Source organism: Scophthalmus maximus, chromosome 12, assembly GCF_022379125.1.
Source record: "Scophthalmus maximus strain ysfricsl-2021 chromosome 12, ASM2237912v1, whole genome shotgun sequence".
Classification (NCBI taxonomy): domain Eukaryota; kingdom Metazoa; phylum Chordata; class Actinopteri; order Pleuronectiformes; family Scophthalmidae; genus Scophthalmus; species Scophthalmus maximus.
Window position 1 is genome coordinate 3,421,880 of NC_061526.1, and position 16,737 is coordinate 3,438,616.

At 42.3% G+C, this 16,737-nt stretch overlaps 1 protein-coding gene across 2 annotated transcripts in view; it reads left to right on the plus strand.

The window, feature by feature from the left end:
* The window catches only part of elavl2 (ELAV like neuron-specific RNA binding protein 2), a 211,838-nt gene that overhangs the window by 92,469 nt on the left and 102,632 nt on the right, over positions 1 to 16,737 (plus strand). For both annotated transcript variants that reach the window (XM_035645805.2, XM_035645825.2), the window contains exon 3: positions 9,661 to 9,753. The gene's annotated coding sequence lies outside the window, so the exon portion shown is untranslated. The remainder of the gene's footprint in view (positions 1 to 9,660; positions 9,754 to 16,737) is intronic.

Below are 16,737 nucleotides of genomic sequence, written 5' to 3' on the forward strand. Positions count from 1 at the left end.
CAAACATGCTGACTTCCATGCTCTGCTGTTCTTTAAGTTGATTTGCAACACTTGCCATACTGACAAGAGGTGCTTTGTGATAATAAAAAAAAAAATCATTTTTTAGTGTCCACAGAACTAATTCTGTTGAAGCTGCCTCCAAAAAGCAGGATGTTGCCTTCTACAATTTCTCTATGGTGAAGGGGGTTTGTTGCCATGACAATAGTAATGTCACTTCAAGGGCAGAGATGTGAAGATGGCGGGAGTGTTGCATTTCATATGCAGGTGCTATGCACAGTGGAGAAGTCTTACAGATAATGGAATCAATTTCCTGTGATTTCTGAAGCAGAGAGCTTGCTGAGAAATAATAAAAGAATTAAATGAGCTAGCGCTAAACATCATTCACCGGTTCAGATTGCTACTTGGCCAGTAGAATCGGGGGGAGAAAAAGCCAGACTTTGCTTCCTTTCATTATTCGCTGTGACTCTTTATAAGCTCACTTTTTACCTCATGAACAAAATGTACATGGGGGCTCCAGCATTTATTTCATCTGGCCTCATGGAAAAAAAATAAAATGTAGGAAAGCGGCTTCCACGACAGCAGAGTTTTGGGGACAAAATGACTGGAAGGAACAGGAGGAGGGATTTTACCCCGGGACAAGAGCCTTAATTAACACTTAAAACAATAAGCTACAATCTGTAATTGGCTCCACAATATTGATAATTTCCCATTCAGTGCATGACTGACTTGCAGGTCTCGTTATTGCACATACAGTAGGAATTAATCTGATTAGTTTGCTGCTGTATTTGGCTGTCTGATAGTTTGTTGCAGGTCAGTGACAATGATTTCAGCCTTACCATCTGCCTGTTTGATACAAATGTGCTTGTTCTTGTTCGAGTCCCCAGAAAAAAACAAAATTGTGTCACAGATCAAATTTTTATTGAATCCACTGTCACCGCTGAAACATCAAGGCATCGAGTATAAAAACTGACATCTCAAACTGATGCTGGGTACCTCAGAGTTGAAAATGTGGAGGCTTGCATCTAAGTCAATCAGACATATATTTATCAAACAAAAGTGTACGTGAGGAAATTTGGGATGGCTATACTTGTGCAGGAGGTGACATGCTAATTACTACACTTTGTGCAAAACCCAAGAGCATGTACACTCAGTGCCTAATGATGCTATGGTGCTCACTTTTTTCACTAATTTTGCCAATAAAGTAAATGCAGGTAAAACTGTTATACTATATTGGATGCCCTATTAAATGATGAGATATGAACATTATAGATCAGGGTAGGAATATAAGTTAAAGCTGCACCGATCAAATGTTTTTATATTAACATTTGCTCATCATGGTGCCACACAATTATCACCCAACTCTGGCATCTCACCATTCTCACCAGCCTTGTTTCCAGCTGCAGGAAACAAAGTCTGATTTAAAAATGTCATTAGCTGGTCATTATCAAACAACAAACATACAAAGTTAGCATCTAGCTGGTGAACAGAGTGGAGCACTTTTCACTATGACTGTCCTTTTCTGACAGGAGAGAGAATACTTGATATAGTTTGATCAGTTGGTCAGAAACACGAATAATCAAAATGAATGCTAATGTTGCTTAGGTCCACTTTATGAACTGGTAATTGTTGACATCTTTAGATTTTTGGATGTTGATAGTATAAAAGGAGAAACTAGACATTTGACTTTAATATTTAGTATATTCATTAAGTGTTTGAATTGAAGACATTGAATTAAGTGTCAACGTTCAATCTCGTTTTTCCTGTGAATTGTCCACTTCTGTCTCATATAGACAAATATTTAAGATTTCTATATTACGTTCTCTCAGGTCTTTTCTTGTCTTCACTTTTCGCAACCTTACCAGTAATTTCATTGCAAATTGACTTCTTTACCAAGCCAGTATAGTGACTCTGCAGTGTTTTCTTGTCTCTAGCTCTTTACAGTTACATTTGCGGTATCTGAAATAGCACAGTAAAACTGCCTGGCTTCCTCCGTCTCCCCTCCGACTAAATCTTGCAACAACCAATTCTGGTGCTGCAATAATAATAAATTTAGCTCACCATTATGAAACACCGACTCATTTGGCTACGAGGTGGCTCGGTCTCCCATCTCTGGACAATCCCATTGATTGGACAGTCCTCTGAACATAATTTTAGACGTGTTGAAAGGGACATTAGCTGCCTGCGCAAGCTGTTCCGGGGAATATTGGTCCTCTACATCAACTCCAAGAGGCTAGGCAGCCAAGTAATTCTCTCTCAGTCTGTTCAGTGACAGTGAGCCGTATTAGAGCAACTTAATGTATGACGGCTGCACATCTACACGTGTCACTTCAAGGTGTGATTGCGGTGGAAATTGAACAACTGACATCAAATGACACTCCCGTACATGAAATGTTTTCTTCAGCACTATTCCTATCTGTCTTGGTGCATGGGTTTTTTTTTGTGACTTTTTTGTTTTTTTACAAAAGAATTGAGAGGTTTCAGTGCCGTTATGTCAAAAATCCATTTTTAACTTAAATATCCACCAGATCGTGTGTTCACCACATCAGTCAAAGATACATTAAATGTTTAAAAAATCTGCGTAATACACGCCAATTGACTTGTACAGCTTGGCATGCCAGCAGAAGATATAACAGGCTTATTGTGCGCTCCATATATCGCCTTTGTCAGTTAGCCAGGGATCAGCTATCACATCATTATATATAAGGGACTGTATTGTCTGGGAGGAGATTTCCTTTCACAGGATGCACACTTGAATATGATTGACATATGAAGAGGTTAAATTGTATGTGTAATTTGTGCAATAACTTAACAATAAGGTACACACATTTCTGAGGAATTACCAAGATAAGAGTAAAGGACTATAATCAGATACAGAGTAGCTTTGTATTCCATACCACTGGTATTGCCTTGTCCCTTGTTTTTATTATTAGGGTCTTAAAATGATAAAAGTAGACCCCTACTTTATCTTCCTTTTTGTAGATAAATTGATCAAATTGCAATGTTTTTGCCCATTGACAGCACAATAACCTAAACCCAAGTTTTTGCCAATTATTAGCATTAGCACATATGCATCCAGACATTTAATAAAGTACCTTTTAAAAGACCTTTCAGGCAGGAATTACAGCTTCAAGACTTCTTGTGTAATTCTCTGCAAGCTTTGGCAGATCCTTGCAAGCTCCATCACATTAGACAAGAAGAGTCGATGAACTGCCCTCTTCAGGTCTCTCCACAGACGGTCTGTGGTATCGTGGTCAATGTGTGCTGCTTTCTGTAGCTGCACACATGCAAAATAAGCCAGCTCAGCCTGGTCAAACTAGAAAAGGAAACCAGAAGGCGTCTGGCCCCCACATCTTGTCTGTTTATAGAGTTTGTAAGTGGTTTTGGAACTTTGAGTCGCTGATTTAGTGTTTACCTGGGCTGAGTCATTGACAAAATGGTCAGCATGCATAACCACGAGACATTTGTTCATCAATACACTGTTGCAGTGCATAGTTTGTTCTCAAGTAAGTTATCATCATTTTAATTCTTAATGAAACTTCTTACTTAACTATTATCCACCACTGAGCAGTACATTCTCAACTTGTTTTCATACACGCACTGGTAGCTACAAAATATTTTACATATATCTTAATATAAAGCGTTGTCTGATTAGATGTAATTGATCCTTCCTATATGAAATAATCCTCAACCTTGTAGAAAAATGAAGTCAATGAGGGGGATAATGTTTCTGTTGCATGTATGTGTTGTATGTGTGTTATATTTCCACAAGTGTGTGTGTGTGTGTGTGTGTGTGTGTGTGTGTGTCCATTGGTGAGGAAGAGGAGGGGGGGTGAAGGAGAATGGGAGAGATGTGAGTGGCCCATCTATGAAAGCGCCATTAAATTGTCAGTTATGATGGATGTTCCGCCTTTTCTGCATTAACTGGTACATTACAAGTCATTAATTCTTCAGGATGTGCACTGGAGATCAGAGCCTCCCAGGGGGTCTCGGTGCCTTGATAAAGCAAGAGAGAGACAGACAGACAGAGAGAGAGAGAGGGAGAGAGAGATGAAGGGAGAGATAAAGAGGGTGGAGAGCATTGCCTGAAAAAATAGGGAGAGAGAGATTCGTGCAGTGCGATGACCGTTGTTGAATTTGAAGCCTGCTCCGTCTCTGCGAGAGGCCTTGAGCAGAGAGACGGATGTGGGGGTGACTCTTCCACCATCTGCAATGGACATGTGAGAAGCAGCTTTTTGTTCCGCCAAGGAGAGACTACGTAATCCTTGTGACGTAATCCTCAATCACACACCAATCAGGGGTGATTTTCCTTTCATTATTAAGCAATATGTTCTCAGAAAACCGCAATTAGCTCACGTCGTTTTTCACCAGCCTGAGAGGTGGATATAGTGACTGGGTTCCCCCCTAACGTCCTTCGTAAACTGTCAAACCAGAAAACAACATTTCACTGCCAATTAAACAACAATTACTGGACATGGTGCACTGTGATGGCTGACTAGGAATTGCTCACAACTTTGCTAATGCGCCTGTCTCCTTCTCCCACACACAGGCCTCACTTGTGTTTTTTCAAACGAAACCTTGACAAGGAGACGAGAGCTAAGTTTGAGCACCACATTAACGGGGACAGAAAAAAACCCTAATGGAGGTTGAGCAGTTCTCCTGCCAGCCTCTAAATAACACCCTCAGGATTTAAATCATTCTGTAGCTCCTTGAGATTTTATTTGCATGACCTGCTTTGTACAAGAGCAACCCCACCATCTGTTGTGTTTAAAAGCAGTAAATATGTTAAATTAGGGGTCAACTGGGACAAATAGGGAAAGTTAGCGCCAAATGCAAGGCTGAAACAAAGCTTCCTTTAGTGTCCCACAATCCCAAAGTTATGTTCCAGTTGACCACAACCACCGCCAGGTATTTATCATGCCGTGACAGGAGGTCACAGGCATGTCACACAACTATCGTTACGATCCTCTGTATGTACTGTACTGTCAGATTTTCTGGGCTGAGGCCATAGGTGCTTTTTCCTCCAGTGTTTTTGATTAATGCGCCCGCTTACCCTCAAAAGTGAGACAAAGTGCAAATGGTCCTAAAGTTGGACAAGATCTTCTGACCCCCAAGTGGGTAGAAAAGTTCAGGCCACTCAGAATTAAAACATGCACATCACACCCCTTTCGAACGCACAGCATTTCACAATAAGTCCTTTTTTGTAAACAATGTAAGAAAAATTGTTTCAAATATGTTTGCCACTTCTTGAATATGCAGGCTTTTGGTCCCAAAAAGACATTCTAAAAGTCACTGTTGAGAAACAAGATCAGTAAAGCGCCACCTCTCTTACGAATGATCTTTATACAGGGACTATGTGTAAAAACTGCTGTAATTCCTAATTTCCTAGACTTAGACTCCAGGTCAGGAAAGTGAAGCCAATGCGGAAGTGCCTGAAACCTTTATTCTCTGGAATGACCAGCAGGGGGCGACTCCACTGGTTGCAAAAGGAAATAAGTTTCAGTTGAAGTCTAAGAGAAAATTACCATACTTCTCACTTGATTTGTAACACCAGTAAACATTTTCCTGAGGAGTTTAAGGTCTCAATCTGTAGTTTCAGGTCTTTTTCAATACAGCATGATGTTCATTTCTTAAATTATGGTCCAATTTATAGCACAATAGACAATAAAACATTGCACCGCAATCCATTGGTGAGTGGATATTGTGTGATTGATAGCTTGTACCTACCAATGGGTGCAGGTCGCAGGTGTCAGTGCCTCGAGGCTTAATAATGGCAGTTCACAAACAAATGGGTGATGTCACGGTGGGTGGCCACTTGGTGAGACCCCTTGAATTAAACCTGAAAGTCTACTATTCAATCACATCTTGTTTACCCAATTATAAAACATTGTACATCAAAATCACAAAAATTGTGTCATTGTCCAAATATTCCAGGACCTGACTGTGTACTTCAGGGAAACACTGGATGATTCAGGTCTCTGAAATTTGCAGCAATATTCTCAAATCTATATAGTACTTTTTTTCTGCTGTTCTTTCTTGTTATTCCAATGTGTAATTTTCTACATAGAGATATTATGTGGATGACTCAGTAAAGTTTTTAGGTTTTTTTGATCAAGCATTCTCAAAGTTAGTGTCTCTTCAGTCAGTGAGTGCCGATATTGAAATAATCTTTCATCAAAACTGTCGTTCCATTATGCAAAAAAAACTTGGTGCGTTGCTACATGTATTTCCAGTCCATTTGTATTTGACATGGAAATCGTGATATCTTCAACCAGTTTGAACATTAAAATGTAAAATCTCTTTCACATCCATTTTCTTTACAAAAATGGCAGGTTCATACTTTGGAGTATTGCTGGAATTTCACTTTTGTCATATTTCACACACACACACACACACACACACACACACACACACACACACACACACACACACAAATGGCGAATGATGTTTTAATTGGACTGAATACATACATTTTAATATTGGCAGTCTTGGACTTTTAAAGTGGATGTTTGGATGTTTGATTGTTTCTTACACTGATAAATGAAGAATTATTGGGGAAAGCTACATGGAGTTAGAAGTTATCATTAAAGCCCCATCTAACAGTATAAACAGTATGAGGCGTCAGACAACTATATCATAATAGTTCATTTTCACGAGTGATGGCAGCGTCTCCGAGTCACACTTATACTCTTGCGCTTTCCCCATCTCTCTCTGTCATATTGAATCTGTCAAATCTATGATGTAGTAGCAGCACGTAAAAGGAGAGGCTTCCCATTGATCATATGTGTGCGTGTTTGTGTGTGTGTTTATTTCCTTTATGGCTCTTGTCTGACGATGATCGTGGCGGACCCCGGGGGCGTTATGCGTGCCAAACCCTCACTCCTTTACTCCACTTCAATGCAGCCCACACATTCCGAGCGCAGAGTTGAATGGAGAGGGGCTCTCTAAGCACTGAACCCTCCACTGAGCTGGCTGACCTGTGGCAGATTTCTCTCATCTCCCCAGACCTTCCTGGAATACACACTGGGCCTGACTAATTACTCTTACAAAACAAGTGGGATGTGGGTGGTTTGTAATTGGCAAGTGTCAGCATCCAGTGAAAGATCACTCGTCTTAAGGGCATGTGTGTCTGAGCCTCCCGTTGACGCAGCCTCTCCTCAGCCAGCTGCCTCCCATGCTGCCGCACCTCCCCACTTGTTTCGTTCTGCACGCTTTGAATTAGTTTCAAGTCAATGATTTTTGTACAAAAAAAAATAAAAAATCAAGTAGTATATCTGCAGGAAAATAAAGCTATTAACATATTTTAATAAAAATTACAACCTGTTAAGAGCCTTTATTTAGATGCAAAGCGGAACAAAGAGAAAGAGGAAATGCTTGGATCATTTTTTTGGTTTTTTTAAACTCGTAGCTGCAAATTGGGCAGCCGGCGAGCCCGAGTAATGTGGAAAAAATGCTCAACATTAAGCTTTCGGTGTGATCTTGGAGCGAGTGGGTGGGATGCCATACATTACAAGTGACATATCCACTGATAGGAGGAAGCCAGAATAGTGGCACTCTGTTTCCAATTAGAATCCAGCAGTGGTCACATAGCAAGTAATTACATTGCTCTATGTTGGTGCAAACTGGGCATTTCCCTTTTCATTATTTTTTTGTGTGATGCATCCAGCTTTTATTCCAGTCGAAAAATGGTAAATTTCTACCCAGTTATATAACAACACGGTACCTTTGGGAGCTTCTTTGTGTTACTTGGTATGACAAGGACTTGTATTGACTTGCTGCCTGGGAGTGTGGGACGCCATCCGTGGAAAATGTGAAATCCGTTTCCCTTTGCCTCGCGACGAGGCAGGAGCCGAGGCCTGCTGTTTAAAGGGCCCCTATTATGCCCCCTTTTACACAAGTTACATTGGTTTTCAAGTGTGTGCACTACATGTCTTTGCCGTTCCATGTCAAAACACCTCAAGGATCAAGCCACACAGCACCCTCCTCTTTCTGTATAAACAGCCCTGTGAGACTATGGTCGATTCCAGCGCTTTCCTGCTCACTCCTCGCCCCCCTCCCTTCGTGTTCCGCAAAGCTCCACCTCGCTCCTCCCCGGGTCTGCTGCGCAGCTACGGCGTTGCGCTGCCATGACAACAGTCGCACGTGACAAAGCACATACACGACGTAGAGACCCAGGAGGCCCAGCGAACACGTCCTCCACAATTACACACAGAGCACAAGGGGCTGGGCGATAGAACGTTAACGATATCCCGGCCGCGAGTCTAGCTACGCCGGCCGGTAGCCGAGAGTCTAGCTACGCGAGCCCCCAGCTCCGCCGGCCACGAGTCTAGCTTGGCCATGCCCGTGGTCGTCAATCGCTTGCGGGGAGAAAATTATGGCGTAGACGCGATCTGTTTTTCCGCACTTCAAGGGGGGAGGTGCTGCTCAGGTTGGGGGCGTGGTCGCCCCAGTAGCAGGAGTCAACTTACGTCACTTGACGCCCGGGCTGTGAATGGCTCGTTTACAGACGTCTGCACGGCCAACCCAAACCACGGGGCTGGCAGACCGTGGGCTGGCAGACACCCCAGATAACCAAATATACGTGGAGGCCGGCTGAAAAGGTGCCTGGAGCATAATACGGGCCCTTTAAGTCAGCCTTCATCGAATCATTCACCGTAAACCCGTGCGTCCGATACCCTTTTCAGGGAAGGGTGTAATTATAGTGCATTCAGGACAATTATGCAAGGGCAGAGGATGGCGAGCAAATAATAAAGGAGATTCCACTTCAGCTGTCACATGACATGCTGCTGAATAACAAAGGAAAACAGAAAAAGAAGGAGAAGTTGGTTTCAAAAGACATATATGAAAATATGCCAAGTACATCCAGAGCGACCTTAAACCTTTAAAGGAAAAGATATTGGAAATGGAATTATGAACTGTCATGGGGCGAAAGTAGTAAGTCATTTCCTTTTCCCCCCGTGGCCATTCATGGCCTTTGCGGTGACTCTAATTTTAGAAAATATTACCGCAAGAATTATTTTCTGACATTCAAATGTTATTGCTTGCGCCAGAATTTGTGTGTTGCGGCTCCCTCGCTCATTTGGATACATGACAAGTGTGACAGATAGCAAACGAGAGACATTGCTGGGGGGTGAGGGTTGTTGTTTTTAAGCGGTAACCCCATGCTGTCCTACTGGCCTATAACTCTCAGTAGCTTCTTGGACAGGCCATAGATGTATCAATAATTGAGTGTCTCACTAAAAAGGCTGGGGTGTGAGGGCATTAAAAATTTTATGGCTTGTCATTATGCCCCCCCCCCCCCCCCCCCCCCCAAACCACAACCACAGCATCCCACTTTTTTTTCTCTCTAGCAGGAAGTGCCACCGTATGGAGCTCAGTATTCCCACCACTCCTCAGTCGATGCCCTCAGCTTCACGGGAGCATTTAAAAGTACGAGCTACATTAGTCATTAGATATATTAATTTAATTTTAGATCATGCAGAGTTTAACTCAGGAAAGCTTCACATTCACCTATATTTATGTAAAAAGGAAAGTTGTTGTTGTTGTTGTTGTTTCTGTGCTTATCTAAATTCTGAGTTTTCCAAGATGTTCATATGATTTCATTCGTGTCTAATCTCCTGAAAGTAATAATCGTTGTGTATCTGTATCTTTGTATCCGCATAGGGAGCAGGTCCTCTTCCTTGGAGTCCACCATGTTTGTTCTACAGTGGGACAGAAGGGACAAACCTAACACTGGCTCTAGAGAGGGTCTCTGAGGTAACACAAATTTTCATACACACTTACACACATGGAAGGGGAGGATGAACCTTTAAAGTAGTCTGGCATTTAATTTTTTTTATCAACTTCAAAAACAAAAACAAAAAACAAGGTCTTCATTCATTGCAATGCTCTTAAGGGGATAAATTAAAATAATAATAATGAATTGTATTTCCTGGCACCGTTCAGCCAGGGACACCTAACAATACAACATAGATAAACACAAGACTAAATGAAGTAAAACCAAACATTAGAATCAGATTAGGTGACACAGACACCTAGCCATTCATCATATGTGAACACAAAATAAGTTGAAAGTAAAAACCAAAGATCAGGTTTAGAGGCATAACAACACATCACATGATGTAAATGGTTGGGTGTTCAAAGGGTTAAATGTCCAGTATTACCAAACATTAAGTAGTTTGAAAAGCTAAACAAAATCACCAAATAAAGACTAAAACTAGTTTGTGAGTACTTTTAGTTACTACTTTTCCATTAGATTAAAAAAATATATAAAAATGCTAAAACAATTTAAGAAAAAAATATAGTAAAATATCAAACTTTAATTTTTTATAGCACTTTCTTAATAAAGTTGCACAGTACTAGAAATCAAAAACGTAATTAAAAGGAACAGAAATGAAAATAAGAGAAAGATAATCAGTTCATAAAGCAGAGAAGAAGACACAGCTAATGTCAAGCATTCATAAAGGTTGTCATGGCGTCCATAGCAATAGGAACCAGCTGCATTATTTGGAAATGATCATCAGGCTGAACTAATCATGGAAATATTTGAGTGCTTGCACATCAACCAGTCATGCGACAGTGATTCAATGTTGTGTCTAGACACGGGCACAGTTTTTTTAAGGAGGCGGGTGGTTTGACAGACGTTCAATAATTTATCGCTGTTTTTCCATGTTCCCTAGGCGCCGAGTTCACCGAGCTGGCACTCGGGCAGCGCCAAAAGTCTTTGTGTACATGTTTTATCCTTCAGGTTTTATTGTGTTAGTGTGCGAAAACAACATGCTGTTTAAAAACAACAAAGGCGTGTGGTCCACACTGGTGAAATGAGGTTGTGAATCTGCCATGATTTTTCTTTCCACGTGTCTTCAGAGTTTCCTTCTCTTTAGAGTTGTTTGAAGCAGCCTCTTTCCGCTGACCCATCCTGACAGAAGGCCATTTTGTCTCTCTTGGTATTTCTCAAGTTATCCTCAATTCTTTTCTCTCTTTTTTTTTGCACAAGCAGTGACATGGAGGTCCTTGCATGTTCACTGGAGCATTAAGTTGTGTTGTTGCACAGGACTCTGGCGTTTGACAGCCTCTCTCACTGTCTCTGCATCGGATGACAGTGTTTTCACGCCAGGCGCTGGGTTTTGGTGTTTCCCCCCCCACACACACACACAAACACACACACACACACACACACACACACAAACTGTGTCGAAAACTGTCAGATGTGGAGTTTTGTAAGGTGAGACTTGCGCCCACCCACCATCACCCGGATTGTACACATCCGTGTGTACATGGTGTCCCTGTACATATTTGGAGGAGGAGGAGGAGGATTCCTGCGCGTTCGTTCTCTCCACACCCTCGGACACTTTTATTTTCAAACCGCGGGGGCGGCGGCCTCCCCCGTGCTCGCTCTGCACTCCCAGTTTCCTCCACATACCGTGAGTCCGGGGAGGGGGATTCACCTGGCAACCTGTCATGCCACAGCTTCCAATTACTTGTCTTTCACCTGCCTGGTCCTCCTCTCATGAAGATTTGTTTTACCGCCACCACCACCACTTCCCTGAAACATATCTCAGCTACACCAAACCTGTCAGTGGAAGGGCTTTAAGGAGCCCACTCTACATCCTCTTCCTCTCTCTCCCTTTTTTTATTTCCTCCCCCTCTGCCTCATTCCCACAATCCTCCCCTCGTCCTCCACTGCCTGTGTGTCATCCTTCTGTTCTAATGAGAGGCAGGGCTCAGCAAGGCAGACCCCTGGAGTTTGACAGAGCTACCTGTTGTGCCTCCACTTTTCTTCCTCCATAGCCCGCTCTCTCTCTCTCTCCCTCTCACACCCTCCCTGCCTCTCTTGCTCTCTCTCCCTAAACACCAGAGCTGTCGACTGCTGGCAGTTTGATGCTAAACTGTTCCCCCGTGTCGGGAGTAGCTGCCATGACAGAGAATAAAACAAGTGAAATGTAGAGTTTGTAGTGAACAATGTGAGGATGGGCTTCGTCTCTACATGGAGCGTTGAAGGCCAGACTATTCTTTTCTTTTCTTTTTTGAGTTGGTCTACGAGGGATTCTTTGTATTTTCTTAGTTTTTGTGAAAGAAGTAGTTCAACATTTTGGGGGGAATGCACTTATTTGCTTTCCTTCCAAGAGTAAGTTGAGAAGATTTATGTCAATCTGAGGTCTGTGCGTTAAGTACAGAGCTGGAGCGAGGCGTGTTTGCTATAGCGTGGCAGAAAGACTGAAGGAAGAGGCAGGGGGAAGGCAGCCTGTCTCTGTTTTAAAAAGATATAGCTTCTGACACCTCCACAGCTGTCTTATTTACCTGAATAAATCACAGAATAAAAGAAAACTTAGCTGCAAACTTTAGTGTTATGTAAAAATGCATCAGTTGGATCCGGCTTGTGTGAATATCCGAAATCTCAGCGCGACAGTGAGAATTCCTAAAGTAGCATGTAATGCAAACAAACTGTAGGATTCAACTCCCACCTCCGCTGCCTCATCACATATTCACTCACACGTCATGGAGATTGAGGAATCACGCCGCAAACTGTTTTATCACATGCTCAGTTGTATTATTATTTTACAGGGTTTTATCCTTTGCAGCAGTTGCCATGGCACCCATATAGTGATTGACAGCAAGAGCGTTTGAGCAGTAGCACTACTTCAGGTCAGGTCAGATTATCTTAAGAGCCACTACGGCTATATTATGTTTTAATGTATTTTAAATTATATACAGCTGGTTGTTTTCACGATGTGTGTGTATGTGTATGTGTATGTGTACGTGTGCGTGTGTGTGTGTTTGTGTGTGTGTGTGTGTGTGGGTGCGTGTGCGCGTGCGTGCGTGCGTGCGTGCGCATATCATCCTGGAGAAGCCTTCTGTACGTGGAAGTACCACAGAGGAGGTTTTGAGTACTTTGGCAGTTTGTTTTTATGTCGGCAGGGTAATAAATACGATTGTTAGGTGAACCAGTGTATCTTGGAGCAATGTTAGAGACAGGGGTAATCTCAGAAGTGAGGCAGACTTGTGTCATTGTTACTTTTGACGGCTGTTGTTGATGGTGGACATGAACATGTTTGAGTAATTCTGCTGCCGGAGCACAAGAGAGGAGGGAGAGTTGGGGAATTGTCTCAAACTTCTTACACACAGATGGAAAATCTGTGTCATTTGCTTGTTGACCTGCTGCTGCCTCTCAAGACTTGGAAAGAAAAGACTGTTGGAGGGATTTTCGAGTACAGTTTCCACACCGCGCATACTCAAGATACCTGACTTCAGAACAGTATGAGGGTCAGTTTGAAATCACGCTTATTTTGTAGTCAGCCGACCGTCAGAGATCCCAGGTTTGATCTGCAAAGTGCAGGCGCTGAAGTCCAAAACAAGCTGATCTCGCTTAACGAATTCCAGCTTTTGTCAAGGGACACGGTCACACCAAGGAAAATCACAGAAACAATAAGTTTCAATCGGCTGGATGTGAAGCTAGTTCCCAGAGACAATAACCTGCTGCTGCCGCCACAAGAGAGCATACATTAGAAATGAATGCAAACATGGCAACATCAGATCTTTTTTGAGACTCTTTTGTTCTCAGATCAGATGTAAGCAGAGATATCGCTTGCACTAACGAATTGTCTAACAGATGTCTATTTTTAGCTCTAAGAGGTCAAGCACTGCTTGAAGCCACTGGATGAAAATAAAATTCGAAAATGGGTGTGGTCTGACCCTTGACTTCTCTTTCCCTCATGTAATAATGTAGTGATGAAGTATCACGGGGCAGACCGTCAACACGTTGACAGCTGGTTAAAAATTTTAAAATCACTGTATAGTCAGCACAAGTTATTGTATGAGTGTGAGAATTATAAATTACATGTCAGAGGCATTTACCTGCTCGCTTTCAGTGCTGCCCTTGGCAACTATTTCCTCTTTTCCCTCAGTGAGGTATTGTCTCATCAATTGTTTTCAGTCAACTTATATCCTTCTAATTTGAATGAACAAATGAAATAATAAATGAACAAAATCAGAGTTTTGATATTTAATTAGAGGTGTGAGATGGATTTTTACTCAATGCAAAAATGCCACTTTGACCTTTATCGTAATGGATTTATTCATTGAGCCCTTTTCTGTTGCCATGTTGTGATTAACACAATGCAGCAAAACTCAGAATGGAGAAACGGAAACGAGGAAGAAGAGACAGCGAGAAAGACAGACACTGACTTGTCGAGCCCTCAGTGTTTGGCTCACACACCACTGTCAAGTAGGTCAATGCGACAGGCTTGACTGATTTCTCCTCTGTAGTGCTCTTGTTCAGGCTCTCGCTGAGTAGGTGCCATCATGGATTCACCTGTGTCATGAAGCTCACACAAATGCAGAGTGAAATGTTTGTCTGATCTTGTGCTGCGAGACCTCTGGGGTCTCGGGGGGGGGGTTCCTTTGGCCAAAGCAAGAGATTATTCATTAACCTAAACAAGCCAAAGAAAATCGCCAAATCACGTCAAATACCAAAAACTTTAAACACTGTAATGAAGTTGATCTTCAGTTCATCAAGTGCCATGGGACTTACGCTGGTCTTTAAGCTTGGAGGCTTTTTTTTAGGGAAAGATAATCTCCTTGGGGACCAGCTGAGACATTCTTATTGAAGTCATCTATCTTCACAGTTTGGAAAATGTTCAGCATAATGACCTCTACCTTCCACTTCATGGGCCCCCTTCCTGCATACTCAGCTGCTTCGAAAAGACCACATCTGACTCATAATATACCTCATTGGCCTTGTATTGAATTAGCGCTGAGCTGGCGTGACTTAGCCTCACTGTTTTTGGTTTTTTTGGTGTTTTGTTTTTTGCCTGTTACATTAGAGAATTAAAGATTAAATGCCAAATTTCTCCAGTTTAAAGCATTGATTAATAACTGTGTGAATCACTGGTGGATGCAGAAGATTAATGCGGTGAGACTCACCCCCTTTAGATGGCTATTGATTTTGATTTGCTCAAAAATGCCTGTCTTGTCTTCCCAGGAGGGCAGAGGCTGTATAAAGCACAAACGATGAGCTGGCCAGCTCTGAGTTACATTTTGAGAGGCATAGCCTAAAACACAGGCATTCTGAGTTAAGATTCACCTCATAGGGCAGCAAGTGGTTGTACCACAGAGGTCACTAATGGCAACAAAGGAATCAAATAGTACATTACAAGATTCATATTTTTAAAATGACGACACTGTCTAGTTTCTGTAACGTTTCTATTTCCAGAATCGAGTCTGTTCCCTCGCTAGCTTCAGCTTATATTGTCTCCTGCTGCCCACGAAGCATGCACTTCATACAGTCGCACAGGCAAAAGAGGAAGACAGTCGTCTTTTTGTGGTTACTGTTCAATCTCAGCCTCAGTCACAACAAATGAGATTGACTGAAGCGTTTCGTCTATGTCAACAGGGGGGATCTTTATTATTTGTGCGCCACTGGGAGGTTGTCTTCCAAACAGAGGATTAGGCCCATTGTGATCTGGTTAAGCGCACCGTATTAGCCACATTCTCATGAAATCGCATGAAAGCCACTTTGAAACGTAGGATGCCTCTGATATGTCTGTGTCAGGGGAGCAGGCACCGTATCTGGGAGTGCGTGATCTCAGATTCAATTATGCTTCCATTTTAAATTAGATATCTTCGCTGTAAAAATCCCAGATTGTAGCGCTTTGAAATGGAAAGGGAGTAATTCACAATGTGAGATCTGCAAAAAAAGAAAAGAGTTGTATCAAACAGATTTGTGACGCAAGTCTCTGTAGAATGTTCATCCTTTTTTCCCCACTGCGAGTGCAGGTATATACAACATTGTACAAGAAAAGATGTGAAAATTGCAAATAAAAAGCTGCTTAAAGTGTAAAATCAGAGCAGAGGCTTGTTTTCAGAGGCACTGGGCTCAACATGACAGGCACTCACTGGGTGGTTACACTCTCACAAATTTCTTCGTTTCTGTCCTCCTTCCGTGATGCTCTCCTTTTTTTCTTATTCCAGTGCTGGAATATAAATCTGCTGTGACAACCACTTGGCCACAAAAAGCCTATATCTTTTTCTTCAGGCTCTGAGTTACCTGTGAGTTTCAAGTGGACGTGTGCGAGGCCCAACATCCCAAACCTGTTGAACTCAATCAGTGGAGCTAAGATGGACCATTGGTTGCAGGTCACGTAATCTATGTTGGGAGAATGTTTGTCTCCGTGATTGAACTGTCCCCCGGGTCTACGTTAATTGAGCTCCCTATAATCACACACAGACCCATATGATCAGTGTCTGCAGGCCATGAAAAGGCACTGGAGATTATCCTCTCGCCTGGATGTTCCATTCTGAGACAGAAATCGAAATAGATTTTTTTGTGTTCTTCTTTCACATTGGGACTCACACTCAAAGGTCTCTGACTCGCCAAGCTCTTCGCAAAAACATGTGCTGTATGATTAATCCCTGAAACTTTTTGATACGTTTTCAACAAGTGTGTCCGTGGCACTTGCATGCAATCCCTTGGTAGTCATTTGTGGTGCTCGCCAACAAATGTATGCAAGAAGGGTTTTGCGTGGAATTTGTACAGACGTCTCCTGTACACTATGTTCCCTGCAGGATGTATTTTCATTAGGTCCAAAAATTGTTTGTCTTTTACTTTGGCTTATGACCAAAGCACCAGAAAAAACAAACAACTTTCCCATGAGCCCCGACTGCACTTTGTGTTTGGTGCTAATTAGCAATGTTTAGCATGCTAACATGCTAAACTTTATGACACACCGCCTCAGGATGAGA